The sequence below is a fragment of the Rhinopithecus roxellana genome, chromosome 1, assembly GCF_007565055.1.
Source record: "Rhinopithecus roxellana isolate Shanxi Qingling chromosome 1, ASM756505v1, whole genome shotgun sequence".
Taxonomy (NCBI): Eukaryota; Metazoa; Chordata; class Mammalia; order Primates; family Cercopithecidae; genus Rhinopithecus; species Rhinopithecus roxellana.
The window spans coordinates 156188428-156205602 of NC_044549.1; the positions used below are offsets into that span (position 1 = coordinate 156188428).

Below are 17175 nucleotides of genomic sequence, written 5' to 3' on the forward strand. Positions count from 1 at the left end.
TCACCCTCAAATCTTTGCTCCTGCAGCCTTCCCCTGCCCCAAAAATGCTCATTTTCCCGAGGCTGAGAGCTACTACCTTCTAAGATGCAGCTTGTATGTTGCCTCTTCCAGAAATATTTCCCAAACTCACTGTATCTTCTTCCCATCATCTGTGCACACCCAAATCATAACATTTATCACAGTATATTGTAATTAATATGTGCATATCTACCTTCAACTAAGCTCTGGAAGGAACAGACTATGGGGATTATTTGGATCTATGTTCTAAAAATGAGCATTGCAGGCCCGGCACAGTGGCTCACCCCTGTGATCCCAGCACTTTGGGAGGCCGAGGCGGGTAGATCACCTGAGATCAGCAGTTTGAGACCAGCCTGGCCAACACGGCGAAACCCCATCTCTACTAAAAATACCAAAATTAGTTGGGCATAGTGTTGGGCACCTGTAATCCCAGCTACTTGGGAGGCTGAGGCAGGAGAATCGCTTGAACCCAGGAGGCAGAGGTTGCAATGAGCTGAGATCATGTTATTGCACTCTAGCCTGGGCAAAAGAGTGAGACTCCATCTTAAAAATAAATAAATTTTTAAAAATTTTAAAAATAAAAAAATAGAAATGAGCATTGTGGATGGCCTGCAGCAGGCACTCAATGTTTGCTGAATGAAAGAACAGAGCAAGGACTATGAGAAAAGAGGAAGAGGGTGATATGGGTGATTTGTCTGCCACTAATCTCCAAGGCTCTGCTAGCTACACTGAATATGTGCGTGTACATATCTACAATGTGTGTTCTTGATGAAGGTATTCCCAATGCTGAGCATATAACAGACATTCAACAAATATTTTATGAACAAATTAATGTTGAATTATTGAATAAACTCTACAAAAGAAGAAACTGCTTAAGAACCTTAAAGCACAACTACAAGATAAGCCATTAACAGTGCTGATACTGAGTTCCATTTACAAGTTTAATTCAGGTAGCCAAGTAGTGGTACCTGTCAATCTTTGGCCATGCTCACTAACAGCGTGCTTATTCCCAGTCTTAACTAGATAATGGGTACAGATAGATATCACCACTTTAAAGGGCAAGGAAAAAATAAAAAATAAAAAAAGTGCAAACCAGGCTTGACCCAAATAACTCTTATTAAAAAGAAAAAGGAGCAAACGTATACTGAATCTAAAAGGCATGCTAGTCACACATGACTATCTCACGAGCTCTTTAATATGTTCTTAAGGAAATGGAAGAAAAACTCTGTAAGGAGAAATTACTCAGTGAAGCCCCCAGTGAACCAAAAGGACTAATCAAGTCTCAGACTCAAAGGACTAGGAATTATTAGCAATGGAAAAACCTGTACTACACCCAATCCCATCCTCACTATTCAGCATCAGTGAAACTTTGGATGAGTTTCTAGCCCTTTCTGAAGCTTGGTTTTCTTATTTGCAAAATGGAGCTAATGATACCGAGAGAGCAGATCTTGCTATGATGGTTGGATGAGAGAACACACATCATGCCTAATCAGGGCCAGGCACACAGCAAAAGCCCAGAAGATGGTAAATTTTGCCACGTTTCCTTCACCAGACTTGGCTAAGACTCAAGTCAAAACATTATTCTTCACTTATAGGAAGGAAAGGGATCAGCCTTAAACATGATGGGTGCCCTCAGTTCCAGCACAGAGGACCGTCAAGAGGTTGTAAAGGGTACAGTGTTCCTAAAATTAAAGCTGGAAGCTCAGCACTGTGCTGGGGAAGACTCCATCAACCAGGAGATGGATGCAGATTTACAAAGACTGCAATGAAAAAAATGTATAATCATCCTCCTGGGGCAGGTAGTTCTTTTCCAGTTGCCAGATTTCCTGGTCATCTCCTGACAGACCAGATTTCCTGGTCATTTCCTTGCCAGATTTCCTGGTCAAGTGTATGTAATATATTTATTCTGGTGGAAATAATTTATGAATACAAGGCCAAAGGGAGCTGAAGCCAAGGAGAGGGTTGCCAAGATCCAAGGGAAACAAGGCTTAAGCCTCCTTTGATGGCTTCCATCTTATTCTACCTTTTCAGAGCAGGTGAAAACTGCTTCATTACATTGTCTATAATTTGTCCCACCCCTTTAGTTCTAGTTTGCACCTTTCTGCTTCTTGCCCCATAGTCACAGACTCTCAAAGCTCAAGGGGGCCTACGTGGGCATTGACGTCAACCCCTCTGCAATGCAGAAGTCCTCTGATGGCAAACAAGTTTACTTGCAACTTTTGCTTGGATCACTTTATAACACGGCAGTGGCGCCCTTGTGACATAGCTTGTTCCATTGTTGGGTAGCTCCGTTAAGTCAGTTCTTATTTGTCTTCCTGCAACTCTTTCCCCTCCTCACCCACCCCCATCTTGCTTCTCCCCTCTGCAGCAGCCACTCAGTGTGCCTCTACTGAAGTGTGATTTCTTCCACATGAAAAGGATGCCTCTTATTTTTATCTCCTGCAGACTAGAAAGTCCTAGTTTCCACATTTATCCCACCTCCGATATGCTGTCCTAAGCCACTGTCTTCCGAGTAGTCAATTTCTGGGTTTGCATCATTTTCTCACTCTCTGGAGGGGACCCAGGGAAGCATAACACTCCAGGTGGGTTTGAACAACCAGACAAAGTACAATATAACTATCACAATTCCTCCTCCAGAGCCCGAGATCAAACACTCCTTTTCTTCACTTCTCTCTCTTCCCTCTCTATCACTTAAGTGCCAGTTCTCCCATGAGGTCCTGATCCTGACCCTGAGAACAGAAACAAACTTGAAAGGCCCAAGGATGGTGAGAGGGGGAGGGGAAGGTGATGACGCAGCTCAGTTTTTGCACTTGCAGCTGAGGACACCAAACCAGGCAGACTACCTCCAAAAATAACCTTCCATGCAAGCAGCCTCTTGGTAGCTTCCTGAGAGCCCTTCAAATCAACTTTCCAGAGTGCAGACCCCCCTGTTTCTGTGCCCACTCTCTCACCACCCTTTCCAGAACTTGATGGACCAGGTTCATTTGACCCACTGACATTTACAACTATCTTTCCGTAATGTTTGAGGTCTAAAAACACCTAGAAATATCTTTTTATGGGAATACATAAATGTCCATCAACAGAAGATTGGTAAGGAAAACACATTCAAAATATAGAATGCAATGCAGCTATGAAAAAAAAATAAACACTGTTATGGGAAGACCTCCAATACATACAGTAAAATGAAAAAGGCAAGTTTGTAAATGGGTTAGCACAATGTCAGGAATGTCCAATCTTTTGGCTTCCCTGGGCCACATTGGAAGAATTATCTTGGGCCACACATAAAATACACTAACACTAATGATAGCTGATGAGATTAAAGAAAAAAGAAAAATGCAAAAAAAACCTCATAATTTTTAAAGAAAGTTTACGAATTTGTGTCGGGCCGCATCAAGGCCATCCTGGGCTACATGCAGCCCCCACGCCATGGGTTGAACAAGTTTGACTGGAATCTATCTACTGAGTTTTAAAAACGTATTTGCATATAACCATAAATACCTATATAAACGTTTACAAAGGAGCTGGAAGGACAGACATCAAACTGCAAACAGTAGTCACTGCAAAGAGAAGTGGAATGAGGGAGGAATGGCATAAGCTGAGGGGTTAACTTTTTACCCCGTTTCAATATTCTAAAAAAAAACATTTCATTTATTATTTATGTGAAGAAGCCTCCCAATCTTACATGTATGTTTCATTTGGTAATCTCAGAGCTGGAAGGGGCTGCACAGGGCTGAGAGTTGATTCTCCGAGGTGGCATACCCAGGGTGGCATGCATTTGTCCAAGGGCACATAGCTAGCCAGCAACAGCCAGAGACCACAAGTCACAGTCCAGGTGTTGAAATCATGGGTGTCCCAGAGGATGAAGGAGAGGACTTTGACTTGATTACTAAATCAGATCGACTTTCCGATTTTATTTGAGTCAAAAATTCCTACTTGGGTGTAACAGAAAGTTAGAGGAGACGAAGAGTCCTCAAAGTCAGAGGTGGAAAGGGGACCCTGTCTTCCCATAGAAGGGGTGTGAGAGGGCCTGCTACCAAGGACCGGGACCTTCTCTGGATCCCCTGCCCTCATACATAAAGCAGAGGGAAGGCACTAACTGAGGGGACGGGAGATTTGCAAGCATGGGGCGTTGTGTGAGTCAGATGCTCATCTGAGCCACCACCACATCTTCAGCATGAGAGACTGGCAGCAACGCTCCCTGAATGCATTCTAGTGAGGCCGCAGGTGGCCGTCAGGTACCTCAGCTGCATATGGAGACTGCCTCTCGGGAAGGGAAGGCTGTCTCGGGAAGCGAAGGCTGAGTCTGATTTAGGTCCAACTCATATTGAGCCACTTCAGCTGTCACATGGATTATCTCATTTAATACTCACACAATGTTTACAAATATGCCGCAAGAAATTCAAAAGTCACTTTCTAAAAGCATAAATCCATGATGGGGTGGGGCCCTTATTTGAAATCAGGTTTCCTGACTCTGAATTCAGTGCTCCTTCCACCCTGTCTGTTCGGGACACAGTAAGGCCTCCTTACTTGGGCAGTAAAACTTAAGAAGTGCCCAGGATGGAGGCTGGGCATGGTGGCTCATGCCTGTAATCCCAGCACTTTGGGAGGCCACAGCAGGAGGATCACTTGAGCCCGGGAGTTCAAGCCTGGGCAACACAGTGAGACACCCATCTCTACAAAAAATAAAAATAAAATTTACTGGGTGTGGTGGTGCATGCCTGTAGTCCCAGCTACTCGGGAGGCTGAGGCAGGAGGATTGCTTCTGCCTGGGAGGTCAGAGACTGCAGCAAGTCATGATCGTCCCACTGCACTCCAGCCTGGGTGACAGTGCGAGACCCTGTCTCAAAACAAAACAAAAAAAACAGTTCCTAGGTTGACTTTCTGTCTCTCTCCTAACTCCCAATCCCCGCTACACACACATACACACACACAGTCCCATGACTGCGACAGCAGAGACAGGTTCCTAGCCAGCACAACTCTGCCTCAAACACGCATCACGTGACATGCGACTGAAATAGCTATGGCCGGGCTGATAAGATGTCTGGGATGTACTTGCATGTAATCTGGGGTTGATGATGGGGTTACAGATCAGCCTCAAGTTTCAGTCAGAGTTGAAGCCAAGTGATATAAAGGGTTCCTTACACTCTTCTCTGTACTTTTGTATGTTTGAAATTTTCCATAATAAAAGACTTTTTTTTTTTTGACCCATCATGTGAGTGATCATTTCTCTCTCAACTTGTCACTTGGTGGGGGTTTCCATTTTAATTAACTTTCTGCTTCCCTCAGCACAGAAAGCCAAACCATAGCTTGCTGTCATGGTAAGAAAAAATACCAGGAACAAAAGTGTGCGGCTTGTGAAAACCTCAATTATAGCAATAACAGCTATTACTTAACTGAGTGCTTCTTGTATACCTGGCACTGCGCTGAGCCTTTTACCTATGATTTCATCTAATGCCTATAATCGCCTATGAGATAAGGTCTGCTATCCCCATTTTACAGAGAAGGAAATGGAAGCTTAGTAAACTTAAGTAGCTTGCCCAAGTCTACATAGGTGGTACATAGCGGGCAAGAATGCAAATCCCAAATTCATTGTGCTGCTAGTTTTTCCCATTCCCACAATATATATTTAGCTACTTTAAGACTTTATAGGTAATTGAACTAAATCTATGAAGTTTTAAAACTGGTCATATCCTTTAAAGTATAACCCAGTAATCTCAACTTTAGGACTATCCTATGGGAATCATCTGGAAAATGAACAGAGATTTCTTCATAAATATTTTATTTTATTTCATTATATTTCATTTTGAGACAGAGTCTTGCTCTGTTTCCCAGTCTGGAGTGCAGTGGTGAGATCTCAGCTCACTGCAACCTCTGCCTACCGGGTTCTAGCAATTCTCCTGCCTCAGCCTCCCGAGTAGCTGGGATTATAGGCACCCACCATCATGCCTGGCTGTTTTTTGTATTTTTAGTGGAGACGGGAGTTCATCATGTTGGCCAGACTGGTCTCAAACTCCTGACCTCAGGTGATCTGCCTGTCTCAGCCTCCCAAACTGCTGGGATTACAGAAGTGAGCCACCACACCTGGCTCTTCACAGATATTTTAATCACGGTGTCAATTACAGTAAGAGAAAGTTAGATGTTGTTGGCTGTCTAATGTGGCCTCATGCAGGAAGCCTTTCCCACTGCTCCAGTCATTGGTGACTCCCTCCTCACAGTCGCACGGCATCCTGTACTAATCTCGTTACCCCTGCCTCCTCCTTTGAACTACGAGCTTCTAAAAAACTAAGCTCTTCTTATTTATCTTTGGTTTAGAGTGGGCACTCAAATATGTGGTGAATAAATTAATAAGTGACACTGCAGTTGCTCATTTAACACATACAGACATGAAGACTGGAATATTAAAGTTAAGTTTTTGAAGGTCACAGGGGCAGACTAGAACTCAAGGCCACGTGCAGGGCTCTTCTCCCCCCACTGTACTACCAGTACCTGTAGACCTCTAAAGAACCGACGGGTGATGGCTGAACACTTGAGACAACGGTGGGAAAGGCAGAGGCAGTTGGAGGCTCCTGAAATTTTACAGGCCCTCACTGAAATGATGAGATCCCAGGGGTCCACACGACCTTGGAGACGCTGAACAGCTGATATGGGTGATGAATGAAAGGGTACAGCTTTGCAATGTTAACCATGAAATGTATATATGGGAAGGTTAAGCAAGAAGGCAAGAGACATAACTGCACATACAGTATGTTTGCAACCATTTACAAAAAATAAATCCATTTAAAAAAAAAAAAGAAGAAGGAAAATTGTCAACTGTTAAGAGGGGTTGTCTTTGGAGAGCGGAATTTTTTTCTGTTTCTCTATGCTTTTTTGTACAGAACTTTCCAAATTATCCTCAACGGGCAAGCTTTTTTTTTTTTTTTTTGAGACAGAGTCTTGCTCTGTCACCCAAGCTGGAGTGCAGTGGTGCAATCTTGGCTCACTGCAACCTCCGCCTCCCAGGTTCAAACGATTCTCCTGCCTCAGCCTCCAAAGTAGCTGAGATTACAGGCACCCGCCCACCATGCCCGGCTGATTTTTGTGTTTTTAGTAGAGATGGGGTTTCACCACGTTGGTCAAGCTGGTCTTGAACTCCTGACCTCAGGTGATCCAGCTGCCTCGGCCTCCCAAAGTACTGAAATCACAGGCATGAGCCACTGTGCCCGGCCCCTAGCTTTATTTTCGTAATCAGAATAAATAAAAATTAAATCACTACATTGATTCTGAAGGCTAACCTGACCTTTCTAGTATAATAATGATTTAGAAAATCATCTCAGTATTTTAATATGGTGAAACTGCACTGCTCAATGTTACTGTTACATATAAGTCTATCAAAAATACATCTATAGGAGTCAGAATGCCATCGTATAGCTTTCTGCAGACAAGCAAGAAAAAATTCATTGGCCTCTAATTCAGTTCTTACAGAATAAATGACTGATACTATATCGGAGCAACTAACTCCCTGTTCAAATTCTCAGGAATCTAATGGTCCAGAACAATTACTGTGAATTTCATTAATGAATTACTCCTGTATTTTTTTTTTTTTTTTTTTTTTTTTTTTTTTTTTTTTTTTTTTTTTTTGAGACGGAGTCTCGCTCTTTCGCCCGGGCTGGAGTGCAGTGGCCGGATCTCAGCTCACTGCAAGCTCCGCCTCCCGGGTTTACGCCATTCTCCTGCCTCAGCCTCCCGAGTAGCTGGGACTACAGGCGCCCGCCACCTCGCCCGGCTAGTTTTTTGTATTTTTAGTAGAGACGGGGTTTCACCGTGTTAGCCAGGATGGTCTCGATCTCCTGACCTCGTGATCCGCCCGTCTCGGCCTCCCAAAGTGCTGGGATTACAGGCTTGAGCCACCGCGCCCGGCCACTCCTGTATTTTTTTAATGCAACCTTGTCCTCATATTTCCAGAGGGCCAGATTTTCTCTGAAGCCTTCCCTCTTCTACTCTGTCATTTACCACCTGCTCTTGCCTTTATTCATGAAGAGAAGGGGACCCCAGAGGTCAATACTGAGATAAATTAAATCAATTTTCTCTGGGCTCCTGAGGGCAATTTCTAAGGGAGAGCCAAAAGTGTTTTAAGCAAGGGTGGTGGAGCTAGGCTGGGCTTTCCTTGGGCAAAGAATGGGTCTCCATGCTCTTTGTAATCTCAGGTTAAGCACAAGACCCCCTCCACCCCTACCACCTGTTTGTCAGTAAATACAGAACACATAAATAGAATGACTGGAGATTTTACTCACTTACGTGTGAAGGTTCGGATTTTAATTTTTGTTTGTTTGTTTGTTTTACTAGTTCTAGTCACCTTAGAGTCAAACAAACTTCACAACTACTCAAAGCCTCCCTTGACAGTTTGGCAGGCAGGCCTTGCTTTACACCTCTTTGTGAAAGATGAGGTTTTTCTAATCTGAGCACATGAGCTTACCCTATGGGGTCATTCTCCCACTAACATTCTCACCACTTTAAAAGCTGGTCTCACACCAGTCAGAAGGGATATTATCAGAAAGTCAAAAAGTAACAGATGCTGGCAAGGTTGCAGAGAAAAGGTAATGCTGATACACTGTTGGTGGGAGTGTAAATTAGTTCAACCATTGTAGAAAGCAGTGTAGGGATTCCTCAGAAAACTAAAAATAGAACTGCCATTGACCCAGCAATCCCATTACTGAGTAAATACCCAGACGAATATAAATTGTTCTACCATAAAGACACATGCACACATATGTTCACTGCAGCACTATTCACAACAGCAAAGACCTAAATACTCATCAACAGTAGACTAGATAAAGAAAATGTGGTGCACATATACCATGGAATACTATGCAGCCATAAAAAAAGATTGAGATCATATCCTCCGCAGGAATACGGATGGAGTTGGAGGTCATTATCTTTAGCCAACTAACACAGGAGCAGAAAACCAAATACCGTATGTTCTCACCTATAAGTAGGAGCTAAATAATGAGAACACACGGACACAAAGAGGGGGACAACAGACACCAGGGCCTTCTTGAAGTGTGGAAGGTGGAAGGAGGAAAGGGAGCAGGGAAAATAATTACTGGGTACAAGTTTTAGTACCTGAGTGACTAAATACTCTGTACTCCAAAACCCCATGATACAAGTTTACCTGTATAACAAACCTGCACATGTACCCCGAACCCAAAATAAAAGTTAAAAAAACATTGTTTTGAAAGCTGGTAAGCACTCAAGCCTGCCAAGAGGTCTGACCGGTCGTAAGAATGTGTCGTGTGACTTAATGCCCTCAACAACCCCAGGAGATTCATACCCCTTACTGCTGTCACTTTACACAACGCAGAGGCAGCCTGCTGGTTTGCTGTTGTTGTTTTGTTTTGTTGCATTTTCTGTTTTTGAGATAGGGTCTCACTCTGTTGCCCAGGCTGGAGTGCAGTGGCGAGATCTCGGCTCACTGCAGCCTCCACTTCCCAAGCTCCAGCGATTCTCCTGTCTCAGCCTCCCAAGTAGATGGGACCACAGGAGCGCGCCACCATGCCTGGCTGATTTTGTTCTTTTATTTTTTGTAGAGATGGCGGTGGGGGAGGTGGTCTCACTGTTGCTCAGACTGATCTCAAACTCCTGAGCTCAAGGAATTCGAACTCTTCCCTCCTCGGCCTCCTGAAGTGCTGGGATTACTGGAGTAAGCCACCGCGCCCGGCCCAGCCTGCTGGTCTTAAAGTAATACTGGAGACAGGAAGATGACCCCAAACCCTTCCTATGGCTCTAAAGCCTGAGCATCTTCCACTCCGCTGGAACAGCCTGTGCAGAGACTGGGCAAGGAGGGCTCTCACTGTACAAAGAAGAAAACTGGAGCCCAAGAGGTTAAGTAGCATGAACAGCTAAGTGGCGCCTCTCTCTTCTGTCTTACTGCCTCTTGCCTTATGATTTCACACAAAGCAGCCCCTAAATGGGGAAGCACAAGACAGAGAGACATGGAGGAACCCAGCACAAGAGTAAAGTGAACCATTTAGCAACACTAAAGAAAGCTGATCCCCAGAGAGAACTGCAATATTCAGCATACCTACCACTGGGATCCCTGGCTTTGCTTAATAACCAAACCTATTTAAATCCATACGGAGTTGGTTCTCTGACTTAAAGGGTGTTGTTATAACAACCATAACTTTGGCTTTTCTGTGGAGTACCAACAACAACTGATTTGATGCAACAATTTCCCTTTTATGCAAAAAGGGGCACTAAAAGTAGACCGTGCATTGTTGTGTATCATTGGGCAAGTAATTTCTCTTCTCTAGGCCTCAGTTTTCCCATCTGGAAAGTAAAAGGGTCCAGTCAGATGATTTCTGAAGTTCCTTACAGGGTCAGCGTCCTGGTGAGAAAACTTTAGGGGACGGCCAAGTGGAATTGACGTAGGATTTTTCTTCTTGGTCCTCCGGCCAGCGACGCCCCACCTGTGCTTCACTCAGCCATGCGAGTGTGTCCCAGCTCACTGTATTACAGCTTGTACCCGCATTCAGTGGTTCTAAGCTCTTGCACCACACCAAAGAATAATGAGGATACACTGCACATTGAAGGGAGAGGAAAGCAGAGAAGAATTTTACTGAGTGATGAAAACAGCTTTCAGCAGAGAGGAGATGCGGGGTTGGTCCCCTACCTGAAGACGGAAAAGCTCCCCATTGTGGCTGGGTCACGGGACTTTTGTGGACTCAGAATGGGGAATGCATGCTGACCAGGTTTGTGAGTATGCACAAAAGATTAAAGCAAAGACATCACTCAAAGGTGGGCACGGCAGTGTAGAAAGCCAATTAGGAAAGGGTAGGTATATGTAAAATACGTGAAGGTAAGGATCAATAGGGGAAAGCATGTCAAACAGAAGTTGACACTCTGGTCTGAGGATTTCTCTTAGAGCTTGGCTTTCAGGCTTTAAACTGTCTTTGGCCTGGAGGTGGGGGTTTCACCGGGTACCCCTCGCCCCATCTGCCTAGGCATTTGGCTGCCTCCTAATGCTACCAGAATCATCATGACACCCTGGAAACTCTAAGGAAAAGAAACAAGTGTAACTAGGAGATAACAGGCACAGTGCAAAACAACATGTTAACTTTGGGGAAATCCGGCTTCTCCGTGTTGTTTTGGTTTTCCTACTTCTCTGCCAAATACAAAAATAAGCAGCTACTTCCATAGGACTTTCATTTTAAAAAAAAAAAAAGTAACTTTAATAAAATCAATGAAAACAATGCTCTCACAAGTGACTCAGGAGTAGCTTTCTAAGAGACACTTTCTCCCCCGTGGGGCTGATGTCAACAGCCCATGCTTTTCCCCAAACAAAGGCCTCCTGGCACAAGGATGAGAGGCAAAACATCTGAGTCTCCGTAGCTGGCCTTATTCCAACTTGAGGGGAAGGGGCAGCCAGGACAGAAAAATAACGAAGCTTTTGAAAGGCTAGAAAGAGAGTAAGGAATGACTACATCTATTTTTTCTCAACAGAATAAAGAACTCTTGAAAGGGATAATGGAAGGGTGCAGCTTTCGATTTGAATTACTCTTTGTTTAACCCTATTCTGCCTAAGGCCACTGCCTTTTAAGCCAACCACAGAATCCCGGTTTTGCCTTTAGTTGCCGGCAGGGCGATGCAGTGGGAGTTGGGAGACCCACACTCAGTGTTCTCTCTGTGGCCCGTTTCACCCGGTTTAAACTTGGACAAGTGGCTGAACTCTCCGGCCTCAGCTTCCTGCCTGTAAAATAAGAAGGCTCCCTAGATGCTCTCTAGACCTTTTCAGTAACAGTGCAATAGGATTGGAGGCTCTCCAGTTCCCCCCCGGGAACAGGTTAATCTTCAGCCACACTAGCCAAGGTGAGGCAGCAGCCCGCCCGCTCAGCAGGCACACACTGGGGTGGAGGCGCCTCCATTCCTGCTCACACTGCACGCTCACAACCTGCACCAACACCATCGCCTCAGAGACCAATTCACCCCGAAACCATCTCCCTGCTGCAGATCGTGTCTGATTAACATCTGCAAAGCTGAGCTGAGCATATGTAAGTAAAGAAAAAGCAAAACAAACAGGAGTCCTCTCTTTCCGGGTCTCGGAATTTCTTTCAAATAAACTCAGAACTGAAAATCGTATGTCCCCAGCTAGAACACGAGGTCTCGGCTGGCCTTGCTTGCGAAAATGCATAAGAAGCCAAAAGGGGCTAGTGACATCTGGGGTGTCTGGGCACACGGACATGGGCCTCAGAGGTAAAGCACAAGACCGCACTGGGCGACGCGTACATTGACCATTCTTCCCGAAGGCTGAGGAGGCGCCCAAAATATCCCCCACAGAGGCAATCGCCAGAGTGCGGGAACAATAGTGCGCCCAGCACTATGTTTTTCTGAGGGGCACCCTTAGACCCTTAACCCAACCCACACCTCTAAGAGCCTTCCAGGAGGTGAAGGTGAGAGGTGGCCCACTTCACCCAAACGAATGCGCCACGGCCGGGCACCGACTCTCAGCCTGGAGTAATGTTTTTGTAGCTGCTTTCTTGTTTTGATTTCCCTTTTTAAGTCTGGCAGTTTAGTCTGATGCCCAAGCGGTACCTTTTAAATGTCTCTCTCGCCCTCCTCCAGCAAGTGGCGCCTCTAGAGCCACTCCCTCCCCCTAGGCTGAGACAATGGCCCGGCACCGCAGGGCAGCCCCTAAGGGTTTGCGGTGTGTCTAGATCTCTGGGCAGGGCGCACGTGCGTTTGTTATGGTGCCTGTGCCCCCCTCAGCTGCCGCGGGCCTCAATTTGTCGATCCGTAAACCCAGAAGGCAGGATTTGAAGGAACCCGTACTCTGCGAGGCGCACCGCCCCTCCCCACCGCCCCCCCCCCCACCTCCCCGCCAAACACTGACGGTGCCGTGGAGAAATCGGTGTTCCCCGGGGCTGCGCGCACGTGGGTTTGTTGTGGATCCGCAGGCTCGCGGAGCCACAGAGAAGCCTGGGTGGCCCTTTGACCCGGACAAATATACACACACCCCCAGCCAAAGGCAGCCAGCCCCGGAGCCAAAGCAACTGAGGCGGCGCTGGAGAGAGATTCCCTGCGCCCTAGGCGCGCCACGGGCCCCGCGGCTCCGCTATCCTCCCGCGCCCCTTTGCATCACACTCCTCCCGGGAGAGCCCGGGCCGCGCCGCCGCCAACCGCACCCCCTACTCACTCGCTGCACTCTCGGCCGCGGAGGCTGCGGTTGCTCAGCCCGCTCAGTGGCGGCCGCCCGCTCTGCGCCCACGCCGGTAGGTACCGGCTCCCTTTGTTAGCGCCGGGCAGTGCCCCAGGCGTCTTCCCCAGCCCGACCCTGCCCAGGACTCCCCTCCCCCAGGTGACTCCAGAAACCGCGCTCGGCAAGGGCAGGAGCGCCCGGGAGCTGGGAATCCCACGAGGGAGTCTCGAAGGAGGGGTCCGCTGGGGAGGAACGGGGGACAGAAGACACAGACTGGAAGGGACGGGAGAAGGCAGGAAGAGCGCGGCGGAGGGGCGGGAAGGAAGCGAGTCGCCTCCGTATGCAAATAGAGTTGCGAAGACTGGGTCGGTCTCCGCCCCCACTCCACCTCTCGCCACTGGCCACACCGCGCCCCAAACCGGCCTGGAGGTCGCTAGCGAGCGGGCTTGGGGTTAAAGATTCCTGATGAAGGCACCGGGTGATACCACAATCCTGCCTGACCTCAAGGAGGGTGGATCGAGGACCAAGTAGGAGGGGCTAGCGGCTGCGCAAAGACCCCTAAATGCCTCTTCCCCGCTTGGCCGCGAGGGCTGAATTTAACAGGCTTTTGGTCCTAATATGCGGGCACCTTACACCCGGTCTCTGTTACCGGCTGACTGCGAGACCCTGAGGAAGTCACTTAACCTCTCTGAAGACTCGTATTCCTCTTATCTAGAATAGGAAAGAACAAAATCTTTCACTGCGTTTGGTATTAACCTCCCAACACTGGGGCATGGCTCGTACTAGGTGCTCTCAAATGGCAAATACAGAGGGAGAGGAGCGCCCTGCACCCAGAGGCTTCCACCCCAAGCTGGAAGCTGAAAGACCGAAGCCTCAGCCTGGATGGTGAAGGGAGCGTGGTTCTTTCTTTTCACTCGGAAGACGGTGGGGCTGCTGGGGAAGGAAAGAGGATTAACCAAGCTGCGTACTGACCATCCCCGATAGCCCCAAGGCAATTTCCCTAAGACAGAAAAACTGCCCAACAGGAGGGCGGGAGGGGCCTTTAAGGCCTCGACTCCAGCCTTCCATAGCCGAAAGAGAGGATGTGACTACCAGAGGCAATAGTCATATCCCAGTTGTCTACTGAGTGCACGCTAGGCACCAGGCTTTGTGCTGGGTGGGAAGGGGGAAAGGAAGGAGGTACTGAAATGTTTGGGGGTCCTCTGGGAACACAAAGTCCAGTGCACACTTAAAGTGCCTGAAGCCCAGGCCCAAAGTTCTGTCTCCAAATGAGGTGCCTACTCCCCATCACCAACCTTGGAAAGGAAAGTTACATCCGCACCCCATCCCCAGCACCCTTCTTCCAAACACTGCTTCCTCCCTGTCCTGATCCTGGCTCCCTTCTGCTGATGCTGTCATTCCCTTTCCTACTGCCCCTGAGACATTTTTGCTCAGTACAAAGAGCTCCAATTGAAGGGAGTGCCAGCCAGAGTGAATTCAAATCTTTATAACCAACTAGCTGTGTCTTCTTGGGTGAGTTCCACATCCTGTGAGCCTCCCTTTCCTCTTCTGCAAAATGGAGATATTAAGGAAAGCATTGTTTTCAGGATTATGTGAAATGACCTATGTGAAACACTTAGCTTAGTGTTCGGCATATAGAAGGTGCTCCTAACAGTAAAATGTATGTATGAGTGAATGAATATAAGCAGACAAGTTCAGAAGACTATTTCTGGAAAGATGCTACATTGAAGATTTTAGGCCCTATTCTAAAAAGCGGGGGGTGGGGAAAGGAGGCTATTAAAAGATTCTGTGCAGTAGCATGACATGCATCTTTGTATTTTTCAAGGATTCCTCTGGCACCACACTGGAAAATAGATGGCAGAAGCAGAGAATGCAAGAGACTAGATTGGAAGCTGACATCAGTGGAGATATAATAAGAGCCTGAACTGTGTCAGTGACTGTGTCAAGACAGAAGAAAAGGACATCTAAATAATAGCTACCATTTGGAGATCTGATATGGTTTGGCTCTGTGTCGCCACCCAAAAATCTCATCTTGAATTGCAATCCACATGTGTCAGGGGAGGGACCTCATGGGAGGTGATTGGATCATGGGGGCGGTTACTCCATGATGTTCTTGTGATAGGGAGTTCTCACGGGATCTGGTTGTTTGATAAGTGTCTGGCATCTCCCCTGTATCCTCTCTCTCACCTGCCACCATGTAAGATGTGCCCTGCTTCCCTCCAACTTCCACCATGATTATAAGTTTCCTGAGGCCTCCCCAGCCATGCGGAACTGTGAGTCAATTAAACTTCTTTTGTTTATAAATTACCCAATCTCGGGTAATTTGTAATTTTCTCAGTAGTGTGAAAATGGAGTAAAACAGTATTCAAAGCACCTTGCTTATTACACTGTCTCTCCTTTTCATCAGATAAGTAGTGGTCTTTGTCCTATTTTATGGATTAGGAAACTGAAGTCATCTAGGAAGTGAAGAGAGAATTTGACACATTCTTCTACATTCTTTGAAAGCCTTAATCATCTCCTTCATCATCATCCATGTGTCAACACTACTTAAGAACTAAGAACAGGCCGGGCGCGGTGGCTCAAGCCTGTAATCCCAGCACTTTGGGAGGCTGAGACGGGCGGATCACGAGGTCAGGAGATCGAGACCATCCTGGGTAACCCGGTGAAACCCCGTCTCTACTAAAAAATACAAAAAACTAGCCGGGCGAGGTGGCAGGCGCCTGTAGTCCCAGCTACTCGGGAGTCTGAGGCAGGAGAACGGCGTGAACCCGGGAGGCGGAGCTTGCAGTGAGCTGAGATCCAGCCACTGCACTCCAGCCTGGGCGACAGAGCGAGACTCCATCTCAAAAAAAAAAAAAGAACTAAGAACAGCCAGGCGTGGTAGCTCACGTCTGTAATTCCAGCATTTTGGGAGGCCAAGGCGGGCAGATCATGAGGTCAGGAGATCCAGACCATCCTGGCTAGCACAGTGAAACCGTGTCTCTGCTAAAAACACACAAAAAATTAGCCAGGCATGGTGGCAGGCGCCTGTAGTCCCAGCTGCTGGGGAGGCTGAGGCAGGAGAATGGCATGAACCCGGGAGACAGAGCTTGCAGTGAGCCAAGATCGCACCATTGCACTCCAGCCTGGGCAACAGAGCGAGACTCGGTCTCAAAAAACAGAAAAAACTAAGAACAAAAGCAGGAGAGGCTCTTTCAAAGGTTGTCCAGTCCCCATTCCACAGTTCTCTTTTCCACAGAACTGGAAAACCAAATTAAGGAGAAAACAAGGGAAAAGGTTATTTCAACACTGAGATAAGCACAGATGATATGACAGGTGCGAAAATTTCCTGGACCTCTGAGACAGATGAGTGGGCAAGCAGGGGTGCGCCTGGTAAAATTCCAGGATGGGAACCATTGTGGAGCAGCCTCCACTGAGGTTCTCTCTCATCAATGGGGACTCTCTGACCTATAAGTGAGAGGCAGAGGCTGGGGCATTACTTTGGAGATGATCCTGTCCTCCCCAGTCTATATGTGTGAAGCTTCTCCTCCCATTGTCTCTGGGGTCCCTGCCTTGCCTGGTTGGTTTTGGTTTTTTTGAGGAGTACAGATACCCACTTTCCCTCTGGACAGTATCTCAGTTCTGGGCCCTCCACCCACACCTTCCTGCTATGGTCTGAATGTTGTATCCCCCAAAATTCGTACAATGAATTCCTAACCCCCAAGATGATGGTAGTAGGAGGTGGGGCGTTTGGGGGAGGTGATTAGGTTGTGAGGACAGAGCCCTCATGAGTGGAACTAGCACCCTTGTAAAAGAGACCCAGGCCAGGGATGGTGGCTCACACCTGTCATCTCAGCATTTTGGGGGATTGAAAAGGGCGGATCACCTGAGGTCAGGAATTCAAGACTAGCCTGGTCAACATGGCAAAACTTCATCTCTACTAAAAATACAAAAACTTAGCTGGGCGTGATGGCACTCGCCTGTAGTCCCAGATACTCAGGAGGCTGAGG

At 47.2% G+C, this 17175-nt stretch overlaps 1 protein-coding gene across 3 annotated transcripts in view; it reads right to left on the reverse strand.

Annotated features, from left to right (window-relative positions):
- Window positions 1-13663, reverse strand: part of ST6GAL1 (ST6 beta-galactoside alpha-2,6-sialyltransferase 1) — a 149302-nt gene extending 135639 nt beyond the window's left edge. For all 3 annotated transcript variants that reach the window (XM_010389774.2, XM_010352508.2, XM_010352502.2), the window contains exon 1: window positions 13184-13663. The gene's annotated coding sequence lies outside the window, so the exon portion shown is untranslated. The remainder of the gene's footprint in view (window positions 1-13183) is intronic.
- Between the last annotated feature and the right edge of the window lie 3512 nt (window positions 13664-17175).